This window comes from Ovis canadensis, chromosome 4, assembly GCF_042477335.2.
Source record: "Ovis canadensis isolate MfBH-ARS-UI-01 breed Bighorn chromosome 4, ARS-UI_OviCan_v2, whole genome shotgun sequence".
Taxonomy (NCBI): Eukaryota; Metazoa; Chordata; class Mammalia; order Artiodactyla; family Bovidae; genus Ovis; species Ovis canadensis.
In genome coordinates, this window is record NC_091248.1 from 27333825 (window position 1) to 27360352 (window position 26528).

A 26528-nucleotide genomic window follows, 5' to 3' on the forward strand; every position below is an offset into this window, starting at 1 on the left:
TTTCTCCTATTGTCGAATCACCCCTCCCAGTAGCACAGGCTTAGAAGTTCAGAGAACTGATTTTTTATATTCTTCCTTCTCAGATTTGACAAGGCCTAGAGACTCCCAGGGACAGGGGAGCCTGGTGGCCTTCCGTCCATGGGGTCGCACAGAGTCGGACACGACTGAAGCGACTTAGCAGCAGCAGCAGCAGCAGCAGCAGTAGAGATTTTGCCAATGAAATCACTTTTTTCATTTCCTCCCCACATTGCCCCAGCCCTTTTCCTCTTTGTCCGCCCATGAGCTTCTGCTCTACCTTCATAACTCAGATGTGCCATCTCCTCAAGAAAGTCTTTGCAGACTACTTGCACTTCCCTCCACTCCAGCACAGACTTTATATACATCACACTACTTTTCCTTATTTATATGTCATTCTCTAAACCGTGAAGAACTCGGAGAAGGCAATAGCACCCCACTCCAGTGCTCTTGCCTGGCAAATCCCATGGATGGAGGAGCCTGGTAGGCTGCACTCCATGGGGTCGAGAAGAGTCGGATACAACTGAGCGACTTCACTTTCATTTTTCACTTTCATGCATTGGAGAAGGCAATGGCAACCCACTCCAGTGTTCTTGCCTGGAAAATCCCAGGGACGGTCGCAAAGAGGAACCTGGTGGATTGCAGTCCATGGGGTCGCAGAGAGTCGGGCACGACTGAGCGACTAACACACACACTCACACTTACCAAAGTGAAAGCCCTCCCTTCACTAAAGCAGCACCAAAGCAAAATTCTTTTCCTTCTTTTTCAGCGGGAGCTCCAATGTTATCATAAAAAAGCGAATGAATCCCGAAGGTAGCACATCTTGCCTTTCCTTGGGGAAGCAAGAATTTTTGCCTCAGCTCCAAATACAGGCTTACAGTTAATTTCCTCCCCCCACCAGAAAATTTTCAACTGTGTTTAATGTTTGCATTTACAAAACAATAAGAGAAGGTAAGCAAAGGAAATTTAAAAGTTAACTAAAGAAAAAAATAACAGACATATGGAAACATTCTGAGACTAATGAATGAGTAGGAAAATAGGAAGTAATAAGATAATGAGACATCATTGTTCTGCCATCAGATTGGAAAATAATGAAAAAGTCTGATAACATCTGATGTTGGCAAGTCCTAGGGAAATAAGTTGCTCTACCATGTTATTTGTGGAAATGTAAAATTGGTAACATATAAAATTTTAAGGATAGTTACCTCATGTTTCAGCCATCCCACTTCTAGAAACAACCTACAGTTTTGCCAACAGAGAGCATGAAGATTTATATACGAGACTGCTCATGGAGTACTACCTGTAAGAACAAAATTTTGAAGACAAAAGAACTTGTCTACTCATGGGAGAATGAATAAATAAATGACGTCCATGCACTATAATCCTGAAAGATGATCCTGTTAAAGCTCTGCACTCAATATGCCAGCAAATTTGGAAAACTCAGCAGTGGCCACAGGACTGGAAAAGATCAGTTTTCATTCCAATCCCAAAGAAAGGCAATGCCAAAGAATATTCAAACTACTGCACAATTGCACACATCTCACATGCTAGCAAAGTAATGCTCAAAAGTCTCCAAGTAAGGCTTCAATACTGTGTGAACCATGAACTTCCAGATGTTCAAGCTGAATTTAGAAAAGGCAGAGAAACCAGAGATCAAATCGCCAACACTTGCTGGATTATAGTAAAAGCAAGAGAGTTCCAGAAAACATCTACTTTTTTTTAATTCACCATGTCTAAGCCTTTGACTGTGTGGATTACAATATACTATGAAAAACTCTTAAAGAGATGGGAATACCAGACTGCCTTACTTGCCTCCTGAGAAATCTGTATGCAGGTCAAGAAGCAACTATGTCAGTTAGAACTGGACCTGAACCATGAACTGGTTCCAAATTGGAAAAGGAGTATGTATGTCTAAGCTGTATATTGTCACCCTGCTTATTTAACTTATATGCATCATGTGAAATGCCATGCTGGATGAAGCACAAGCTGGAATCAAGATTGCCAGGAGAAATATCAATAACCTCAGATACACAGATGACACCACCCTTATGGCAGAAAGCAAAGAGGAACTAAGGAGCCTCTAGATGAAAGTGAAAGTGGAGAGTGAAAAAGCTGGCTTAAAACTCAACATTCAGAAAATGAAGATCATGCATCTGGTTTGATCACTTCATGGCAAATAGATGGGGAAACAATGGAAACAGTGAGAGGCTATTTTTGGGGGCTCCAAAATCACTGCAGATGGTGACTGCCATCATGAAATTAAAAGACACTTGTTCCTTGAAAGAAAAGTTAGGACAAATCTAGAGAGCACATTAAAAAAGCAGAGACATTACTTTTCTGACAAAGGTCCATCTAGTCAAAGCTACGGTTTTTCCAGTAGTTACGTATGGATGTGAGAATTTTACTATAAAGAAAGTTGAGCACTGAAGAATTGATGCTTTTGAACTGTGGTGTCGGAGATGACTCTTGAGAGTCCCTTGGACAGCAAGGAGATTAAACCAGTCCATCCTAAAGGAAATTAGTCCTGAATATTCATTGGAAGGACTGATGCTGAAGCTGAAACTCTAGTACTTTGGCCACCTGATGTGATGAACTAACTCATTGAAAAAGACCCTGATGCTGGGAAAGATTGAAGGTAGGAGGAGAAGGGGATGATAGAGGATGAGATGGTTGGATGGCACCGCTGACTCAATGGACATGAATTTAAGCAAGCTCTGGGAATTGATGATGGACAGGGAAGCCTGATATACTGCAGTCCGTGAGTTCCAAATAGTCGGACATGACTGAGCAATTGAACCGATGCACTAAAATAAAATACTATCTGTTAGTTGCAGGGTGTGCAGTTAGCTGACAGCAAGGCTGCAGCCCCTTTGGGATCCGCACAGTGTTGGAACCAGTGCCAGGCTTTTCACATGCAGACTCCTGTGATGGATAAGCACCTAGGGCTGGCCATTGCTCCTCAGTGTTCACGTGTGCATGCTAAGTCACTTCCGACTCTGAGACGGATTTGAGTCTAACTGCTGTGGACTATAGCCTGCCAGGCTCCTCTGTCCATGGGATTCCCCAGGCAAGAATACCGAAGTGGGTTGCCACGCCCTCCTCCAGGGGATCTTCCCAACCCAGGGTTAGAACTCACATCTCTTATGTCTTCCCGTGTTGGCAGGCAGGTTCTTTACCACTGGTACCACCTGAGAAGCCCTCTCCTCAGTGTGGGACTCTGCTAATGGGAATTCTCTGCTCTGAGGCCTTCTCCCTGTTGATTGAAGTTCTGTCAAATTTGCATCGTGTTCTGAGTCTGTCCCTGCTCTGAGTCTGTCCCCACAACTACTGATTCATAGTCTGAAAGTTTTCTCTGCTCACCTCTGCTTCCTCTCTGTTAGCTTTCCACAGGCCACCCCTCTGGCAGCCCAGCTGGGGACTCTGGAACACACATTTCCCATTCGAAGGGGCCTATCCTATATAGGGCAGAGATAGAAATTGGGCAGGATACCCTGGTCCTTGAGGGTATAACTGGAATTTACATGCTTGGTAACTGGCATTTGGAATAATTTCACAGTAAGCCCTTGGCCTATAGGTTTAGCCCTGTCAAAGTGGGGAAAGCCAAGTATAAGCTTCTGAAACAATTACAGAACACGATGAAGACTCTTGCAAGTCCCTTGGACTCCAAGGAGATCCAACCAGTCCATCCTAAAGGAGATCAGTCCTGGGTGTTCTTTGGAAGGAATGATGCTAAAGCTGAAACTCCAGTACTTTGGCCACCTCATGGGAAGAGTTGACTCATTGGAAAAGACTCGGATGCTGGGAGGGTTTGGGGGCAGGAGGAGAAGGGGACAACAGAGGATGAGATGGCTGGATGGCATCACTGACTCGATGGACGTGAGTTTGGGTGAAGTCTGGGAGTTGGCGACGGACAAGGAGGCCTGGTGTGCTGCGATTCATGGGGTCGCAAAGAGTCAGACACAACTGAGCGACTAAGTGAACTGAACTGAACTGATGACACCCTGGTGGGAATGACTGAGATTACTTCCATTCTTGTATCTCAAAAGTGGTGGTTCCATCGTATTCCTACTGAATTCATCTGTGAAAACAAATGGCTCTGTGAGAATGATTGTGGACTACTATCGGAGAAGGCAATGCCACCCCACTCCAGTACTCTTGCCTTGAAAATCCCATGGACAGAGGAGCCTGGTAGCTGCAGTCCATAAGGTCCGCGAAGAGTCGGACACAACTGAGAGACTTCACTTTCACTTTTCACTTTCATGCACTGGAGAAGGAAATGGCAACCCACTCCAGTGTTCTTGCCTGGAGCATCCCAGGGACGGGGGAGCCTGGTGGGCTGCCGTCAATGGGGTCGCACAGGGTCGGACACGACTGAAGCGACTTAGCAGCAGCAGCCGTGGACTACTATAGTCCAAAGGAGGAACAGTAGCCCTGCTAGAAACTGCTGCTCTCCATGGATATGGTACTCTGCCTAGAGCAGATGAGTGTGGTCCAGGTACATGTTGTATTGTTACACATTTGGTGAATGTATGTTTTTATTTCTACATAGACAAACAAAAAACTACAAACCTCTTGCACTTTTGTCTCAGCAACTGCTTACCAGAGGACCTACACCAACACTGTCTCTATGTTAGAACATTGTCCTTTATATTTTGGTAATTGTCAAAAGCTTGTGGCATACTAATATATATACAGTATGGTTCAATTTTTTTTTTAAGAAAGAAAGAGGACTTCCCCTGTGACTCAGTGGATAAGAATCCACTTGCCAATGCAGAGGACAGTTTCGATCCCTGATTGGGGAAGATCTCACATGCCAAGGAGCAATTAAGCCTGTGTACCACCACTACTGATCCAGCACTCGAGAGCCCAGGAGCTGCAGCTACTGAAGCTCGCAGCTAGAGCCCACGCCACACAACAAGAGACGCCACTGCAAGGAGAAACCTGTGTACCGCAATGAACAGTAACCCCCACTTGCTGCAACTAGAGGAAGTCTGCAGCAACAAAGACCCAGTACAACTGAAATTATTAATTAAAAAAGAAAGAAAAATAACAAAAACTGAATATTTGAATATGAGTTAATATATGGGGGTTTGGGAAGGAATAATACCAAATAGTCATGGTATTGGGGGCTGTATGGAAGGAGACCCCCACACTTCTTTATACTCCACGTTATATTCTCCATGATACATGACTTTGTACTTCACACACTCAAGCCAGGAACAGTTCTTGACCAAATGAACAGGGTATAAGATAATGCCACTTGGGGAAAAATTGTTCCCTGGACTTGTTTGCCCTTATATTTTTCTTCCTCTATGGGATTCCAAGATGAAGCAACAGTGGATTGAAGCAGCTATGACTAAGTTTGCTACTGCCAATGCCAGGGTCCTCCATGACTGTGTTTTGCCTGAATGCCAAAAATGGGGCAAGTAAGGTGGAGAGAGCATTTGTAGAAATAAATGCTGTGCAATGGGTGATGATAGTCCAGGCCTGAGGATCTTGGTCTTTGTGTGTACTCAGTTGTGTCTGAGTGTTTGCAACCCTGTGTAGCACCTCTTTGTAGCCTGCCAGGCTCCTCTGCCCATGGCATTCTTCACGCAAGAATACTAGAGTGAGTTGTCATTTCCTCCTCCAGGGGATCTTGCCAACCCAGATGTCGAACCTGTGTCTCTTGAGTCTCCTGCATTGGCAGACAGATTCTTTACCACTGTGCCACTTTGGTCTGTACCACTGAATTGAAAGGTAGAACTGGGGCTCTAGAAAGCATATAATCCTAGACAACTTCAGAGGTCAGGTGGATGAATTATCTAGCTTTGTCCTCATAGTTCCTTGAATTCTTTAATCTCAGTGACCTTGACACCTGCTCCTTTTCTTCTTAACATTAATTAATGAATTTGGCCATGTTGGATCTTAGTGTGGCACAAGGGATCTTCAATCTTCTTTGCAGTATGAGGGATCTTTTTTAGTTGCAGCATCCTGGATCTTTATTTGCGACATGTGGGATCTAGTTCCCTGACCAGGGATCGAACCCAGGCCTCCTGCACTGGGAGCATGGAGTCTTGGCTATTGGATCATGAGGGAAGGCCCCCTACTGCATTTCTGTTGCTTATTCCCATGGCCACTTCACGTGCCTGGTCATTGGTCAGGACTGCCTTGCCTCTGAAAGCATGGAGCCTCCTTTTCCCGACCCTCTGTCTCCTCTTTTTCCATTTGGCTCATTCCCTTGCTCTCTCTAATCCTGTTATGGCACACATCTTGTGTTTTCCATTTCTTCCCTTTTCACCCCAGACGCCCTGCACGTGATTCATTCTCACCTTCATCCCTTTCTTGTTCTACTGTTGCTTCTGTTTTACTGTCAACTGCAGAATAGGCATCCTGTTTTGTTTCTGAGATTTTCTTCCCATCTACCACACTGTAGCACCGCAGGGGACCATCAGCCCCCAGGCCTTCCCTTAGTCTTGTGTTCCAGGTTATATCCTGCTCCCTGAGGCTGTCATAACATATCTCAGTGAAAAAGTGAACCACACAGTTAAGCTAAATGAGTCCCTGGACGCCACGTTGTACCGTTGGACCTCAGAGTCAACTTGGACCTGTCCTGCCGTGCCTCGCATTGTGATTTAGCTCAGGTACCACCTGACATTTCTTCCCCTCCATTTATGTATCTTTGACTAGTGTCTTCTCCAGATCATTTTTGGTACCTCCCAATCTGACCTAGCCTCTCATGCTCTTTGTCCTTCTTCCAAATATTTCCATTTTGCCCTCTAGAACTCAGCATTTGTCTACAAACATCGTACATTCCCAACACCCCCAATTTCTTCTCTAAATATGTTTATATTCTTGCCGCAACCTACAGACTTCGTGTCTCATGCAATCTCTTAAGTGGAGATGGATGTTTTCCTTAACTCAGAGTATTTAATGACCTGAAGGTGAGATGAGTGTCTTCATCTTTCCACACCTTGTTTGTTATCCCTCTGCATTCAAAACATTACTCCTCCATTCTCCTTTAAAATCACAGGACCTTTGAAGACAAGGCGTCAGACAATTCTACCTAATACTTTTTTATTTTTTTGCTGCATTTTAAGGCATAGCTGACTACTTCCTATCCAGCATGCTTTCTGTCATCATTGTTGATTTCAACACTATTATGAATGATATATCTATCCTTTTACCCCTGAATTCATCAGTCTCTTTACCTGATCAATATCTATGTATAACTCACCTCAGCTACCCATTCCCATGAACACACCCTAGAACTTATCTTCACAAGTAATGCCACAACATAGAAAATATCACTAACTCTCTGTATGCCACCTCCCATACTCCTAGGTGGCATCAACTATCATCTCATGTACAGTATCTCAAACTCACTGAGACTCCAGTTTTGCCTGCCTTCCTTCCTCTGTGTCTTCTCTCTCCTCTTGTCCAGTTGGACTCCATGGTCCAACACCATAATTATACACTTAGGAAAACTCTTCTCTCTCTCTCTTCCTGTTTTACTCATTAGGTGAACCAACCGTAGTTAAACCATTCTAAATATATAGAGTGGGTACAAATTTCAGTTCACAAATACTAAATGCGCGGTTGTTGATATCATCTTGTCTATAAGTCAGCTTTGTGTCTATTACAAGGCTGTTTGATTAATGGGAGATTTTCTCATCCTTTCCCCCAGGGTTGCATCTGTGCATTCCCCGAGGTCTCACGGCGGGTGGAGATCTGGTGCTTGGTGTCACCTAGCCAAACTAGCTTCTACGGGGATGTTTCTCATTATATCTGGTCCTAGATTGTTGGTCCATGTGAATTGCTGCAACATCAGCCCTCACTCCCATCTAGAAGACCCACTTGAGTCTGTTTCTCTTTCTCTCTCTCTGTCTGCCCTTGGCCACATGGGCAGCACTTCATCCTGCTGTTCCTGAAACACATTGGACCGCAGTCTCCTACGCTATTTACTCCAGTGCCTCTGTTGTGATTATACTGTTTGGGGCTGCAGGAAGCTCTAGAAGGCTGCCGCGTGCCTGTCTCCCTGATCTTCCCGCAGCCATTTCTGCTCGCGCTGTCTTCCTAGGGTCTTGGTGCAGAAAATGAGTTGCAAAGGCCTAGGCTTTGAAGGAGTTAGGGCATAGTGTGCGTGCGTGTTAAATCACTTCAGTCGTGTCTGACTCTTGCAGCCCCGTGGACTATAGCCTGCCAGGCTCCTCTGTCCATGGAATTCTCAGGCAAGAATACTGGAGTGGGTTGCCGTGCCCTCCTCCAGGAGATCTTCCTGACCCAGGGATAGAACCCACGTCTCTTTAGTCTTCTGCACTGGCAGGTGGGTTCTTTACCACTAGCGCCACCTGGGAAGCCTGAGCATAGTGAATATTCAGTAAATCACATCAGGTTTCCCACTATTGCCTCTCAAACTGGAAGAGATTCTCTGGTCTGAGGGGTACAGAAGAAAATAAAGGGTGAAAGAAGCTTGAAAACAGCTCAAATGAACCTTAAGTAGGAGTTAGTAGATGGATCATAGAAACCACACATAGGTTTTTAGGAAAAAAGAAAACATATAACTCCATCTCTCAGATCTCCCAAACTTAGTATTAAGTATTTTGGGCTTCTTCTGTGGGTTATGGCCTAGCTAACCAAATGAGGGAGGAGGGCATTGGGAAAATAAGAAATGCTGGCAGAAAACAATTATTGTTTAGTTGCTAAGGCGTGTCTAAAAACATAGCTGATTAATATTTTGAATATTATATGAACAAACATATGCATAAACATACGTATAAAGAAAACAGCCCAGAAGGTTTGTAGTGATTATTTTGGGGTGGTAAAATTATCATTATTTACATTTGCTTTCTTTTGTAATTTTCCAACGTTAAACAATGGAACATGTGTTACTTCTTAATTATAAGGAATTATAAGTGTTATTTCAAAAGTTGAAATGAAACCACATGTAGCGAAAGAACAGGCCGAAGAATTTGGCAGAGATCTATCAAAATAGGCTTTTGATGAAACTGGAAGGCAGGATCAGGACAGGGAATTGGGTTAATGGCTCCCCTGCCTTCTGCTGCTAACCCCTTGAGCGTAGGAGGCTTCACAACTCCAGACCCAAGGAGCCTGAATTCAGCTCTTCTCTCTTCTCCTCCCTGCCCTTTATCTTCTGTACACGGATACTGAGCTGTTGTCAGCTAAGACTTTGTTTCTGCTTCTGTGACTTGTTCCTTTTCTCTGACTGCTGATCATTGCCCAGATTTCCTGAGATTATCACCAAGGGGGATCTCTTTCTCACTCCTCTCCCCCCATCCCCTGCTGCTGCTGCTAAGTCGCTTCACTCATGTCTGACTCTTTGCGACCCTATGGGCTGTAGGCTACCAATCAGGCTCCTCCGTCCATGGGGATTCTCCAGGCAAGAATACTGGAGTAGGTTGCCATGCCCTCCTCCAGGGTTTCTTCCCAGCCCAGGGATCAAACCCAGGTCTCCTGCACTGCAGGCAGATTCTTTACCACTGAGACACCAGGGAAGCCTTCCTGCCCCCTACAGATTCCAAATAGAAATCTCTAATTTGGAAAATCCCAAGTATTGCCAAGGCCCAGCTTGGTTTGTGTAGCACTGACTGACTGCCTGAGACAAACTTTTACTGAAAATAAAAGGAACACAATCAGGTATCAGGTCATCTGGAAGACAAATTTTAGAGGTCACTACTTCTTGTCCTTTCTTTGCTCATCCCAGTGCAGGGGATGGTCAAAACTGAATCAATACCCAACTAAATATCCACTTAAAATGGGAAAATTTTGTCAGTTATACAGACATTCCTTTCTACCTGGTTAATTCAATTAATTCATATGCATTGGCCTGTTATTATATGCGTGCTATGCTTAGCAGTGGAAAGACAGATACTTAGACTGTTTATTTACCAATTTAAGCAAGTACATATTGTCCAAGCAGTTAGTCCTGCCCTCTCCAACTATAGCTGACACCACCAATTATAGATCATAACATTCTTTCCTGTTTGGTGTGGTTTGGCCTTAGGATTCTTTCCAACACAGCACTCCAGAGATCAGAGAAGCAGAATCAGATTTGGGAGATTCAACCTCTGCTTATTTCTGGGCTGGGGAATCCAGCCAGCCTTCACATTTCAGCCTGCAACCACACCCCTGCCTCCATCCTCTCCTTTCCACTTGCAAGAGGTGTCCTTCAGTGAGATCGTCAAAGACAAATACCAAAAACATTCACTTAATCCACCACTTTTACTTGCAGAGGAAAAATGGAGGCAGACAGGATATTAAGTCACCTAAGTAGTAGAAAGTGTGAATTTTGAAAACCTCAGTTGAAACTGGAATCTTTGCCACACTCTTCTAGGCTTTGGCAACTTTAGGATTATTTTTTACATGAACCTTTCTGACCTCTTAGAACTGAGAATGCCTGCTTGTCCTCTTGGTCCAGACCAGACGACTGTGTGAAACTGAATTTGAGGGGAAAAAAAAAGGATGCTGGAAATTCAACAGCTTGTTTCCTTAAGGACACTGGGCACAGGTTAGACTTTGCTGCAGAGGAAATTAAACCGCATTTAGCCTTAACAGTAGTCACACAGACACATACAGCTTTCCCCTTTTAATCCCTCCCTTTTGAAAATAAACGTGAGAATTTGACAGTACCGAGTTTGAGGGACCTGGTTATATTATGTTCTCAGTTCATAGGGACCTAGGCGGGTTTCAGTAGTCAAGGCTGAGTCCAGAAAGGAAAGGTGTTGGGTTCCCCATCTTTGTTCTTTCTCCCGCCCCTTCCCTCATAGGCTTCTCCCACTTCTGCTTTCTATAAATGGGCAATGTACTGTGTGTTGGAGCAACGGGGTAAGTTTTCCTTTGCTAGGACATGAATTTATAAATGCCTTTGCTGTTTAAAAATAAAGTGACTCTGCCGTGCAGTTTTCACCCACATTGTGTTGGGGGAAACACGCTAGCCCGTTCTCTGGAAGCGAAGCAGATGCCTGCCTCTCGCTGGCAGGCTAACTGGGGGAAAGGTCAGCCCCACCCCCGCAGCCTGAGCTGCCCCGCCTGGCGGTGGAGTCAACACGGGAAGTTTAGTAGGTGAAGGGTCACGGCCGCAGCGCTTCAGGCACTTTCCGTGCGTCATTCTCAGGCATCTAGTGTCTGTGCAGGGAAATAGAGCTCAGTAGAGAAAAGGTCACCCAGAGCAGAGGCAGCTCGGTAATAACCCACTCCGGCCGAGACGCCATGTCCAAGGCAAGAGGCCAGGCGCTCAGGTGTCCTGCTGCTCAAGTGGAAAAATGGGGATTGTAAAGTGCTTTGAAGAGCATCGTGTACCAAATGGATACACAACCTACTCACTGGCTACTTCATATTATGTAAAATAACTTTATGAGAGTCTTTTAAAAAATGTATTGCCATAAAAGAACTTCGAGATTTTCTTATTAGTTGCTCTAGACCGAGCAAACAGTAGTGATCCTGGCACACATTAGAATTATCCAGAAAGTTTTTACAGACGACTGATGCTTGGTTCTAGTTGAATCAGAATCTGGAGCTGGGGCACTCAGCCATCTTAATTTTTAAAGAGTGTGTCTAACGTGCACTTGCTTTATAATCTTAAAAACATGGCTGCGTGAAATGACTCCAGACGAGGAACAAAGTTCTCCATGTGCTAGAGAGGTGCATTCTGGATCGTGGGTTATCACAAATTGGTAGGTTATGAAATCAGTTTAGTGGGTCATTTGTTGTTGTTCAGTTGCTAAGTCGTGTGTAACTCATTGCCACCCCATGGACTGCAGCATGTCAGCCCTCATCATCTCCCAGAGTGTGCTCAAACTTACATCCATTGAGTCAGTGATGCCATCCAGCCATCGCATCCTCTGTCGTCCTCTTCTCCTGCATTCAAACTTTCCCAGCATCAGGGTCTTTTCCAGTGAGTCAGCTCTTCGAATCAGGTGGCCAAAGTATTGGAGCTTCAGCTTCAGCATCAGTCCTTCCAATGAATATTCAGGGTTGATTTCCTTTAGGATTTACAGGCTTTATCTCCTTGCTGTCCAAGGGACTCTCAAGAGTCTTCTCCAGCACGACAGTTCGAAAGCATCAATTCTTTGGCATTCAGCCTTCTTTATGGTCCAACTCTCACATCCATATTCGACTACTGGAAAAACCATAGTTTGACTATACAGACCTTTGATGGCAAAATGAAGCCTCTGATTTTTAATACACTGTCTAGTTTTGTCACAGCATTTTTTCCAAGGAGCAAGCATCTTTTAATTTTGTGGCTGCAGTCACTGTCCACAGTGATTTTAGAATCCAAGAAAATAAAGTCTGTCACTGTTTCCATTTTCCCCCCATCTATTTGCCATGAAATGATGGGACCAGATGATGACATGATCTTAGTTTTTTTAATATTGAGATTTAACTTTTTCACTCTCCTCTTTCACCTTCATCAAAAGGCTTTTTAGTTCCTCTTTGCTCTCTGCCATTAGGGTGGTAACATCTGCACATCTAAGGTTGTTATATATCTCCTGGCAATCTTGATTCCAGCTTGTGTGTCATCCAACATGGCATTTCACGTGATATACTTTGCATATAAGTTAAATAAGCAAGGTGACAATATATGGCCTTGATGTACTCCATTCCCAATTTTGAACCAGTCCATTGCTGCATGTCTGGTTCTAGCTGTTTGTTCGTGACCTGCATACTAGTTTCTCAAGAGGCAGGTCAGGTGGTCTGGTATTCCCATCTCCTTAAGAATTTCCACAGTTTGTTGTGATACAGGCAGTCACAGGCTTTGGCGTATTCAATAAAGCAGAGGTAGATGTTTTTCTGGAACTCTCTTGCTTTATCTATGATCCAGCGGATGTTGGCAATTTGATCTCTGGTTTCTCTGCCTTTTCTAAAACCAGCTTGAACATCTAGAAGTCCATAGTTCACGTACTGTTGAAGCCTGGCTTGGAAAATTTTGAGCAGTACTTTGCTGGTGTGTGAGATGAGTGAAATTGTGTGGTAGTTTGAACATTCTTTGGCATTGCCTTTCTTTGGGATTGGAATGAAAACTGACCTTTTCCCTCCCTGTGGCCACTGCTGAGTTTTCCAAATTTGCTGGCATATTGAGTGCAGCACTTTCACAGCATCATCTTTTAGGGTTTGAAATAGCTCTGCTGGAATTCCATCACTTCCACTAGTTTTGTTTGTAGTGATGCTTCCTAAGCCCCACTTGACTTCACACTCCAGGATATCTTGCCCTAGATGAGTGATCACACCATCGTGGTTATCTGGGTCATTAACAGCTTTTTTATATAGTTCTTCTGTGTATTCTTACCACTTTTTCTTAGTCTCTTCTGCTTCTGTTAGGTCCTCAGTGGGTCATAACCAGCATTAAAATGAAATCAAATAAAGAAAGAAGCCTGCTTCTGATTAGTGAGATGGTAGGGAGTGAAACGTTTGTTTTAGATCTGTCTAGGTCATGATCTTGCAGAAGGCAATGGCAACCCACTCCAGTACTCTTGCCTGGAAAATCCCATGGGCGGAGGAACCTGGTAGGCTGCAGTCCATAGGGTCACACAGAGTCGGGCACGACTGAGCAACTTCACTTTCACTCTTCACTTTTGTGCATTGGAGAAGGAAATGGCAACCCACTCCAGTGTTCTTTCCTGGAGAATCCCAGGGACAGGGGAGCCTGGTGGGCTGCATTCTATGGGGTCACACAGAGTTGGACACGACTGAAGCGACTTAGCAGCAGCAGCAGGAGGTCATGATCTAAGAAGACCAGTATTCTAGAGTCTAGGAAGAGAAGCTTTGTTGGCCTACGCCGCCACAGGATTGTTCTAATTCAAAGAACAAATGGTAGGATTCATACTAGAGGAAGGGGTGTCTCCACTGGAGATGATGAGTTTGGGGCTCTTTAAATTGCTTTGTTGATTCCACAGGATGTTGTGGCTGTGAGCTGGGAAGCCTGCCATGATATTATTTTGAAAAGTGCTGTGCTTGTCAAGCAGTGTTCCTCCCAGATGGTTCCCATAGTTAGTTCAATATAAGCATTTCCTCTTGAAACATTACGAATGTCAAGGGGAGTCATGACCAACATCTCAAGGTGAATTAACGAGACATGCAAATGAGGAAGAAGATGGTTATTTACAAATCTGGATGGAACCTTACGGCATGAGTTTCACTCTAAGAAAACTGAGCTGGCTAAGACAGAGTCATGATAGTCCCTCTGACCCATGGTGTTCTGGGGTGGGCACAGGCTGTCACTGACCATGTCTAGAATCAGCCAAATGATAGGATTCATACTCTGAGAGGACGGGGTGTCTCTACTGGAGGTGATGAGTAACAGGATAGAGTACTATCAAGTTGCTATTCGAGAATAAACCCAGAAATTGCGTGGAAAGTGTAGGAAGAGTGATGAGAGCCTCTAATTTTTGGATGGTCTCTTTTTCCCTGTCCGCTAATGTCTTTTCTTCTTCTTTCTTATTTTTCTTTTGCTTTTCTTAATTTTCTGACCAAAGATCAAACCCAGGCCCGCTGCAGTGGAATTATGGAGTCCTAAGCACTGGACTGCCAAGGAATTGTCTGTTTTCTTTTAAATGAGTGCTTCTGGGTTATACTAAATCATAGACACCATATTTTCAGGATGGTAGCAGTTGGAGATCTATACCCTTTGTCAATTTGAAAGGAAGTAGGAGGCCACAGTTTTATTAGATGTATACCTGAAGTATCTGAATGTCTGAGATGTCCACATTTTATTTCAATATTTTGACACATCATTTAAGGAAACTATTTCTTTTCTTCTGCTTCTGCATTGAGGAGGAAGGGTTAATATAATATACGTTGTCCTTCAAAGAAAGCTGTCTAATGGTTTGATTCACAAGCTTCAGTATTTTGATTTATTAAAGAATTGCTCAAAACCAGTGACTAGTAGTGTTTGCCTTTCTTAAGAAAAGAAGATTTGCTATGGTCCTCCAATCAGTGAAGTAATTAAAGCTAATTTCTCCATGGACGTTGGGAAAAGTGGCCACAAATAATGTATTTGTCTGTCAAAAAATGTTTAAAGCAAACATCAGTCACCGATCAGCTACAAATCCATTTAAAGTAAAACCAGACCAGCCATGGGCAATTTTTCTCATTAAAGTAGTGTTTAAACTGTTGTTTCCAGCTGACATAAGAGACATATCAAACAAACAACACCTGCAAGAAATGTTGAAGTATTGCTTTTTCACCATTCAAAAAGTTTACTATGCAGATGAAAAATAATTTGCCGTCACAGTGACATTTTCCTAAAGTCCTGCTGGTAGTCAAAGGCATTGTTTTTCCTTAAACACTCAAACTTTAATTCCTGGAAAAGATTAGCACCTAAAGCAAATCTAAATTTGGTGAATTAGAGGTCAGATCAGAAAAATAAACTGAGTTAGATTTGAATGAATTTTTCACCTTGTCTCCACCTCCCTCCTTAACCTTCTCTCCCTTCCCAACATGATCATTCTTTCCTGTGTTCACGTTAATTCTGTTAACAACTATGAGTGGGTATTTTGCCACAACAATATTTTGATCTCAGTAAATTTTACAATTCTATCACTAAGTCAGACTGTTCAGTTGAAAATTAGGCAATATTTTATAACAAAGAAGGATGGCTGATGTCCTGGGGACCTGGGTTCATTTTTTTTGATGCTTACTGAGAGCTCCTCCAAAAACATCATTTAATCTCTCCAGGTGAGTTTCCATGTTGATAAAGGTCAAGAGTTATTGTAGTTGAAATCTAATGTGCATTGCACTCTTAAAATCTCCTTGTTTGCCCATGATCACTTTTAAAATTCTCACTGAATGAGTCTGAGTAATTGTTGCCTTTCTCACACTGAGAAAGAATCTTTGCTAAGCATTCAGTGAGCATACCACAGGGGAGCCTGTTGGGCTGCCGTCTATGGGGTCGCACAGAGTCGGACACGACTGAAGCGACTTAGCAGCAGCAGCAGCAGTGAGCATAAACTCTATTTCTAAGCAGGGGCGTTCTTACATTGTCTGGGACCAACAACCATCTCATTGCTACTAGTTCTCTTCTCTGGAATAAAGCAGAATAAACTCAGCCAGGGCTAGGCACATAATTTTGGTCCAACCCATTGAATGTTCTGTAGAGGAGTTTTGAGCATTGAGTGAGGCTGCAGCTGCAGGAACACAGGGGCAGGTGCTGGGCATCCAGCATGACGGATAGGGTCAGTGAGGACCAGCTCTCTCCTGGGTGTAACTTCCACCGGGCTTCTGGCTACCTCATCCCAGAGCTCCCTCCAGTCTTTTCTGAACCTGATCCTCCCGTGTCCTGTGGATTTTGTGGACAAATTTTCATGCTGGTTAACATAGTCCTGGTTAGGTACAATTCAGTTCAGTTCAGTTGCTCAGCTGTGTCTGACTCTTCGCTACTCCATGGACTGCAGCATGCCAGGCTTCCCTGTCCATCACTAACTACCAGAGTTTGCTCAAACTCATGTCCCTTGAGTCGGTGATGCCATCCAATGATCTCATCCTCTGTCGCCCCCTTCTCCTCCTGCCTTCAGTCTTTCCCAGCATCATGGTCTTAGTTCTTCGCATCAGGTGTCCAAATTATTGAAGCTTCAGTTTCAGCATCAGTCCTTCCAATGAATATTTAGGACTGATTTCCTTTAAGATTAACTGGTTTGATCTCCTTGCAGTCCAAGAGACTTTGAAGACTTTTCTCCAACACCACAGTTCAAAAGCATCAATGCTTCAGTGCTCAGCTTTCTTTATGGTCAAACTCTCACATCCATACACAAATACTGGAAAAACCATAGCTTTAACTACATGGACCTTTGTCAGCAAAGTAATGTCTCTGCTTTTTAATATACTGTCTAGATTTGTCATAGATTTTCTTCCAAGGAACAAGCGTCTCTTAATTTCATGGCTGCAGTCACCATTTGCAGGGATTTTGGAACCCCCCAAAATAAAGTCTGTCACTGTTTCCATTGTTTCCTATCTATTTGCCATGAAGTGATGGGACTGGATGCCATGATCTTAGGTTTTTGAATGTTGAGTTTTAAGCCAACTTCTTCACTCTCCTCTTTCACTTTCATTAAGAGGCTCTTTAGTTCCTCTTCACTTTCTGCCATAAGGGTGGTATCATCTGCATATCTGAAGTTATTGATATTTCTCCCAGCAATCTTGATTCCAGCTTATGCTTCATCCAGCTTGGCATTTCGCATGATGTACTCTGCATGTAAGTTAAATGAGCAAGGTGACTGTATATAGCCTTGATGTACTCTTTCCCCAATTTTGAACCAGTTCTTTGCCCTATGTCCGGTTCTGACTGTTGCTTCCTGACCTGCATAGAGATTTCTCAGGAGGCAGGTAAGGTGGCCTGGTATTCCCATCTCTTTAAGAATTTTCCACAGTTTGTTGTGATCCAAATCAGAGCTTTTAAAAATAGGTCTAGAAGCTGGCAATCAAGATACTTGAATGACTTTCCATGAAGTTTCTCCTCATATTTGTAGGCAAATACCATTCTACATATACATTCTCTGCCTCCCCCATCAAATCTGAACACGCTTCCTTTGACATTTCTGGTCCTTTGACCATCTTGTAATGCTATAGTTGTGCTCTCACACAATGGTTCTCTTATTGTTGTTGACACCATTCTGTTGTGTAGACTAAGGTTGAATTGGTTTTTGACACAACATTGTAGTTTTGGTTGAGTTTATTGTCAACTAAAACTCCAAAGCCTGCTTCCAGCTGTCCCCATAAACATATATACATTTAATTGAATTTTCAATAGTTTTGAATTTCATCAATCTTGCCTATTCAGATCTTAGTGAATTCAAATTGTATAGTATTGCTTATCCTCTTAAGAAACGCATTTGTGTCATCTGAAAATTTGACAATCCTGTATTTGCCATTCAGCTAAGTTGTTTGTGGGGTTCCCTGGTGGCTCAGATGGTAAAGAATTGCCTTCAATGCAGGAGACCTGGGTTCATCTGATCCCTGGGTTGGGAAGATCCCATGGAGAAGGGAATGGGCTACCCACTCCAGTATTCTTGCCTGGAGATATCCATGGACAAAGAGCCTGCTGGGCTGCACTCCACAGGGTAATAAGAGTTAGACACGACTGAGTAATACTACAGCTACTAAGTTGCTTGTAAGGAGGATAGAGGCGAGGACCAAGCTCTTTGGAGGAAGCCTAGAAAGCTGTTTTTGGAAGAAAACAGAATACCAATTTTTGCAAGATGCAGTTGAAAATAGAACACTGTGCTCAAATACATGTGGAAAATGCTACATACTAAAACACTCTTTGAGATTTAAAATACGTGTTGATAATTAAAAACTCTTAAGAAACTTCCTTCCAGATTGATGCTGGTCAAGTAATTTAACATTTCCAAAGCCATGTCCCACTAGATATTTCTTGATAAAATACGTTTTAAAAGGCTGGTATAATAAATGTCTGTTCATTTATTCACTTTGGGACTTTCAGAATCATATTTATGGTAATATTATAATGTGAATCTGTAGAATATTCAGTTTTTCTACAGTTTACTGGGCCAGAGACTTTTCTTTATGGAGCGTCTTTCATGACTGGTACAGTAAATTTGATGAAACCATGTCAGGGAATATTTTGGGGCTATGGTTGTTCTATTGGCTCCATGTTTGCCTAACTTTCTAACCTCCAATTTTGTGAATTGACCTAATGAATGGTATACCTCCACCCATGCTATAAGGAAACACTAAAATCACTTTTTGAAAGAACCCATTTTAAAAATCAACTCGAGTCAAAGGCAACTAAATTATTATTCATATACAATAAAATATGATCCTTTTAAGGGTACATTCTTAGAGTTTTGACAGAGGTACACATCTGTGTGACCACAACCACAGTTAAGATGTAGAACATTTTCATCACCGCAAAATTGTCCCTCATGCCTTTTGCTAGCCAGTCTGCTATGATCCACAGCCCAGGCAACTAGATCTGCTCTTTACTGCTATAGATTAGATTTTCTTTGTTCTAGAATTTCATGCAAGTGGCATCATACAGCGTGTGTTTTTGTGCCTGGCTTATTTTACTCAGCATGTTTTTCAGAGTCATCCATGTTATTGGATGTAGTTCATTTTATTGCCGAGTAGTATTCCACTCTGTACGTACAACACGACTTGTTTATCCGCCCACCTGTGATGGGTAGTAAGACTGTTCCTTGTTGTTGTTGTGTGTGCGTGCTCAGTCATGTTTGGCTCTTTCTGACTCCAGAGAGTGTAGACCACCAAGCTCCTCTGTCCGTGGAATTTTTCAGGCAGAAATACTGGAGTGGGTTGCCATTTCCTTCTCCAAAGACTGTTCCTAGTTATTCACTATTTGAAATAAAACTCTTATGAACATTTTATGCAAGTTTGTGTGTACCCCAGAAGTGTATGAGTTCATTTTTCCACATTCTTACCGACACTTGGTATGGTTACTCTTTTTCATTTTAGCCATTACAGCGGGTGGTTTTAATTTGTAATTCTCTGATGACTAATGGTGTTGAGCATCTTTTTGAGTGCTATAGGTCATTTTCTATCATTTTTTGTGAAGTACCTGTTTCAATCTTTTCTCCAATTAAAATTTGAGTTATGTTCTAATTATTAACATTTAAGAGTTCATTATATGTTCTTTATGTGTCCTTTTCCAGATATATATGACATATGAAACATACACGTCCTATATGTTATGTGCTCATGCACATATATGTATTTATAGGAGCTTCAGTACTAAAGAATCCACCTGCCAGTGCAAGAGGTATGGATTCGATCTTTGGGTCCAGAAGATCCCCTGGAAAAGAGAATGGCAACCCACTCCAGTATTCTTGCCTGAAGAATCCCATGGACAGAGGAGCCTGGCAGGGCTATAGTCTATGGAGTTGCAAAGAGTTGGACATGACCAAGAGACTAAACAACAACATGTATTTATACATTTATATATTGAGTATGCACACACATAATATTTTTGGTACATATTAATATTTTCTCCCAGTCTGTGGTCTGCTGTTTAATTTCCTAAAAGGTGTCTTTCTAAAAATAAAAGCTTTGAATTTTTTTTTTAAATCCAACTTAAAATTTTTTTTTCTTTAATATTCTTGGTTTTTTAGTAATTCTGAGGACTTATTTTCCCTAGCCATGGTCATAAAGGAGGAAGTGACTTTTCCCCCTGTATCTTGTCTTGGCTAATTCCAGTCATTGTGTTAAGACCTACCCCCATTCCCTTCCTTTCGATAGACTCATGATGAATTGGCTGGAAAAGAACCACTTGTTGGGTGTCTACATTAGCCAATTTGACAGCAGCATGATTATGCCCTATTTAAAAAGAACACAGAGGACATATGTAATACATAAAACTCTTAGAAAAATAGCCTGAAGGCCTTTCTCAACCACTTTATTAAACAAGTCTTCTAAAGCTACTCTCTGTCATGCCACCTTGGAAATTTCCTTCAAGGCACAGTTATATTTGACCATCTTGTTTATTTGTGTACCAGTTTCTCACATGACTCCCTCATTCGACTGGAGGCTTTTCTGTCTTGTTCATATGTAATGAACAAGCAGATGAACCAGTAGAGACCAGATTGCATTGTGACTGACAGTATTGACATCAACTTGAGCTCTGTGGCTCCCACCACTTCAGCCTCCAGAAGCCTTCCCTCTCTGTCACTCTCACCCACAGCATTTGTAAATACTACACGGAGGGATGGCTTTCCTGGTGGCTCAGAGAGTAAAGAATCTGCCTGCAATGCTGGAGACCCAGGTTCAATCCCTGGGTCAGGAAGATCCCCTGGAAGAGGGAATGGCTACCCATTCCAGTATTCTTGATTGGAGAATCCCATGGACAGAGGAGCCTGGCAGACTACAGTCCATGCATGGGGTCACAAAGAGTCGAACGTGACCGAGTGACTAACACTTTACCTTTCATACGGAGGATAAGGCGTTTGCATAGAACTGTTAAGCCATTTCTTTCAGGGAGGCAATCTCTCTAAATCTCACTTTAATGAGAGCTGAGATTCTCTGAAACTACCATATTCACCCTTTCATGAGTAAGAGATGATTCAGGGTGGAGTAATTGGGGAATTATTAAGAAGATTGCTTCTTTCTATAATTTCCTCTCTAGCCTTTTATATGGGTAATTAGCAACAGAATATTGGTTTTCTTAGATTGTTGCCTAGTAGCCTAACCTCCGTTAAAGCAGTCCTGCTGGCATTCTAGGAAAAGGTTTCATTTACTGGTGTTTATCATTCAGTTCCTGAAACTCACACTGGGTGAAACCTGGCATGGCAGCTCTCAGCTCAATTGCAACTTAAAAGAAAACAGATTCTGCTTTGCTTAAACTGTTTTCGACTGACTGGGTAAGAATAAATTAAAGGTTCTCGTAGGTAATAGCTTCTGAATTCAATTAAAAATATCATCAGGCAGCTGCTTTTTTTCTGAAAGTACAGAAATGATTTTGAGCAAGTTAATTGATTTTCTTATGTAGTTTTTTTGACTGACAGATTTAGTTGAATTCTTACTTAACATTTTTCACTTATAGCTATATAGAAATAGAAAATGAGAATCAGACAAAAATTCTAATTATCCTGCTATGGTAAAAATCTCAGAGTAATAACATCTTAAAGGTCAGTCAGTTCATCTCTTCATTTGTTCATTCATTTGAACATTGATTCATTGGTCAAATATTTATCTCTTAATTTGGGCCAGGTTCACTGAACAAGTGTTTAATACTTACCACACTTGGGATTTTTGGTTTGTTTGTTTACAAATGACCTTAGTTTGCTAGTCTATAAATTTTAAGCAAGTTGGGGCCACGTCTTTCTTATTTACTGCTGGATCCTAGGTACCAAGAATAATGGATGGTGTACAGTAGACTTTCAGTAAGCATTTGGTGGAAGAAAGAAGAAAGGACGGAGGGAGGGAAGGAAGGAAGGGAGAAAGCAAGGAAGGAAGAGCAGGAAGTTGGCGGGGATAGGGCACTGTGAGATGTCCTGTGCACTGCGCTCCCTTGGTGTCTAACTTTTTGTGACCCCTTGAACTGTAGCTCACCAGACTCCTCTGTCCATTGGATTCTCCAGGCAAGAGCGCTAGAGTGGGTTGCTGTTTCCTCCTCTAGGGGATCTTCCCAACTCAGGGATCAAACCAGCATCTCATGCATTTCCTGCACTGGCTGGTAAATTCTTTACCACTGAGCCACCTAGGAAGCCCTGGAACCCTCTCCAATTATCTGCATTGCTCTCTGTCTCTTCATTCACATATATACTTAAGTGTCCCATATCTGACCCCTTTCCTGACCATCTTTTTTAAAGCACCATACCTCACTCTTATTACATTAAGTGTTTAGATTTTAGAATATTAGTCAGGGCTTCTTTGTTTTGTTCACCATGTCTGGCACACAGTATATGCTAAATCAATTTTTGTATAATAGATGAAGTGTTCCCCAAATGCAGCACAGTAAGTTAATTGCCTCTTTTGCTCCTTCTCTACCTCTAGAAAAATATCTTTGGGAAATGTGAGCAAGAGCAGGAGGTATTATATCACCATAATGATATCACCGTGGAGCATGTACTTACAAATAATACACAGTTTTGTCCTAATCATGTGATTTTAGAGACACCTTCATCTGTCAATTACCAACTTGTGGCTCATGAGATTAGAAAGGTTCTTGGAAGTCTTTTTAATATTTCAAAAAGTTTAATAAAACCCATGCAGTTATCCTTAAGAAGGCTGTGGTGAAAAACAAAAATAAATAATCCAGAGGTTGCAAAATTTTCTCAAGTCACAGTGATTTGATTATTTTTTCATAGTATTTATAAGCCAAAAAATGTCTTAACCATCTTACTTATTAAATATTTATATCCACACAACTTATTAGTAATAGTTTGTGTAAGAAATACTGCTATGTTTCCCTAGAAATTTTAAAATATCTTGCAGGGCTCTTGTGAATTTTTTGTGGTACTCTGAAGTGATTTGGAACAGAGTTTAGGAACCATGGAGCTTACCAAAGCTTCTGAACAATGTATGTTCACCATATTAATAAGACCAAATTACTGTAATTCCAGTTTAATTTGGTCATTGACAGTATCATCAGAATTCCTGAGACAAGATTGCCAAGCCAAATGCAACTATCAGAGCACAAGTTGAGTGATTGTAGTGTTTCAATTGAATGGGTTAAATTCTGCCACGGACAGCCAGTGTTAAGCAACCAAGGGTTCTATGTTGCCTAGACTGAACAAGGAAAAAAAGAGAGGACTCAAGCTATTAAAATTAGAAATGAAAGTGAACATCGCTACCAACTTTACAGAAATAAAAAAGGATTAAACAGAAGTAATATGGACAATTGTATGCCAATAAATTGGATTAATTAGAATAGACCGATTACTACAAAGATACAAACTACCAAAACTGACTCAATAAAAAATACAAAATCTGAATAGACCTGTAAATTTAGTCAAAAAACTAGGCACAAAGAAAAGTCTAGGCCTGGATAGTTTTACTGGTTAATTTAAGAAAACAGTTAAAGAATTAATACCACTTCTCCATGAATCTTCCAAAAAAACAGAAGAGGAGGGAACAATTTCAACTCATTTTATGGGATCACTTTTATGCTGATGCAAAATCCAGACAAGGACATGACAAGAAAGGAAAACTATGGACCAATATTTTTATGACTATAGATGCAATCCTCAACAAAATATAGCCAGCCAAATATGGGAACCTATTAAAAGAATTATGTATATACACCATGACCAAGTGCAATTAATACAAAGTTGGTTTTTACATCTGAAAATCTGTGTAATGTGTGTGTGTGTGTGTGTGTGTGTGTGTGTGTGTGTGCTGTGTGCTCAGCTGTATCTGACTCTTTGTGATTTCATGGGAGTCCGCCAGGCTCCTCTGTCTGTGGGATTTTTGTAGGCAAGACTACTGGAGTTAGTAACCATTTCCTCCTCCAGGGGATCTTTTTGGCCCAGGGATCGAACCCACATCTCCTGTGTTGGTGGGTGAATTCTTTACCACTGAGACACCTGGGGAGCCCAATATGTAATAATAAAGGACAAAATCTCACATTATCACCTGAATAGTGAAAAGTGAAAGTGTTAGTCACTCAGTCATTTCTGACTGTTTGTGACCCTATGGACTGTAGCCCACCAGGATCCTCTGTCCATGGAATTTTCCAGGCAAGAATACTGGAGTGGATTGCCATTCCCTTCTCCAGGGGATCTTCCTGACCCAGGGATATCTGAATAGATGCAGCAAACCTATTTGAAATAATCCAATACCCTTTCATGATAAAGTCACTTTAAAACTTAGGAATAGAGGGGAACTTTCTTAATCCAATAAAGGGTATCAAGTCCACAGCTAATATCACACTTGCTGATGAAAGACTGAAAACTTCCCCCCTAAAGTCAGGAACAAGACAAAGATGTTTGTTCTCATCACTTCCAGTCTACACTGTGCTAGAGATTCTAGTCAGTGCATTTAACCAAGAAAGTAAAATAAAAGTCTTCAAGATTGGAAAGCAAGAAGTAAAACTATTTCAAGATTGGAAAACAAGAAGTAAAACTGTTTCTATTCACAGAGGTCATGATTTTGTATTTAGAGAATCCTAAGCAATCCAACCAGTCCATCCTAAAGGAGATCAGTCCTGGGTGTTCATTGGAAGGATTGATGCTGAGGCTGAAACTCCAATACTTTGGCCACCTCATGCGAAGAGTTGACTCACTGGAAAAGACCCTGATGCTGGGAGGGATTGGGGGCAGGAGGAGAAGGGGATGACAGAGGATGAGATGGCTGGATGGCATCACGGACTCGATGGACATAAGTTTGGGTGGACTTCAGGAGTTGGTGATAGACAGGGAGGCCTGGCATGCTGCGATTCATGGGGTCGCAAAGAGTCGGACACGACTGAGTGACTGAACTGAACTGAACTGAACTGAAGCAATCCACTAAAAACCAGTAGAAGTTGTAAGTTCAGAAAAATTATAGGTTATGATATTAATATACAAAAATCAATTGTAGACAGGGGCGTGGGACTAATAAGTACAAACTACTATGTATAAAATGAACTGTACGGATGTATTGTACACCACAGGGAGTATAGCCAATATTTTTATAATAAAATTGAGTGGAGTATAATCTATGAAAATTTTGAGTCACCATGTTGTACACATGAAACTAATATATGACATTATAAATCTATGTACATCAATTTAAAATGACTGATTATAGTTCTGTACACTAGCAATGAGTAATCTTAAAGTGAAATTCAGACATTTTTTTATAATAGCTTAAAAAGAATAAAATACTTAGGATAAGTTTTACAAAAGTGTGAAACTTACACTCAATAATCTTTAAAGCATTGTTGGAAATGACTAATGAGGACTGAAATAAATAGAAGGACATTTTATGTGCACGTGTCGTCTTCTAACAATTGATCTACAGGTTGAGTTCTTGAATTCTTCTCCTTCAATTCATCTAATTCAATGCAATTGTTACCAATCTCAGACTTGGTTTCCTTGCAAAAATTAACAAGCTGTTCTAAAATTCATATGGGGATTCAAGGAAACGGAAAGAGTCAAAATACTCTTGGAAAAGAACAAAGTTGTAAGTTGGAGGACTTAAATTTCCCAACTTCAAAACTTGCTGTAAAGCTACAATAATCAGGACAATGTGGCACTGCCAGAAGGACACACATCTAGGTCAGGGGGTAGAGCTAAGAGTCCAGGGTTTATAAATAAACCCTCCATGTATAGGCAATTGAGTTTTGACAAATGTATCAAAAAAATGAAATGGAGGAAAGAATAATCTTTTCAATAAATGATACTGGGGCAACTGAATATCTGCATGCAAAAAGAAAAAGAAAGTTGGACCTATACCTCACATCATATACAAACATTAAGTAAAAGCACATCACAGACCTAAATGTAAGAGCTGAAAACATGGCACTCCTAGAAGAAAACATGGGCGTAGATCTGTTACCTGGAATTTGGCAGTGGTTTTTTAAAATATAAAAACAAAAGTATAAGAAACAAAAGAAAAATTGACTAATTGGACTTTATCAAAACTAACACATTTTTACTGCAAGGAACGTAATCAAGAAAGTGGAAAGACAGCCCACTGAATGGGAGAAAATATTTGCAAATCATATATCTAATAAGGGACGTGCATCTAGAGTGTATAAAGAACTCTCAGAACTCAAAAATAAAAAGACAAACTAATTAAAAAATCAGAAAGGATCTGAACAGACATGTCTCCAAAAAATGTATACAAATGGTAAATCAAAACCATAATGGGATATCACTTCATATATGTATAATAAAAAGATGTGTAAGTTCTTGCTTGAGTAGCATGTATACTAAAATTGGAATGTTACAGAGAAGGTTAGCATTGCCCCTGTGCAAGGATGACACGAACTTATGAAGTACAAGCACTGGAGAGGAAGTGGAGAAATTAGAACCCTCATACACTGCTATTAGGAATGTAAAATAGGACACTTTGGAAAACAACCTGGAAACTCCTCAAAAGGTAAACATACTGTCTGTGTGCCTGCT

General features: G+C 41.6%; 1 protein-coding gene and 1 pseudogene across 1 annotated transcript in view; both read left to right on the forward strand.

Annotated features, from left to right (window-relative positions):
• DYNC1I1 (dynein cytoplasmic 1 intermediate chain 1) overlaps positions 1 to 26528 on the forward strand; it is a 581233-nt gene that overhangs the window by 49250 nt on the left and 505455 nt on the right. The gene's annotated exons all lie outside the window — the stretch shown is intronic.
• LOC138439874 (U6 spliceosomal RNA) lies at positions 26313 to 26413 on the forward strand (annotated as a pseudogene).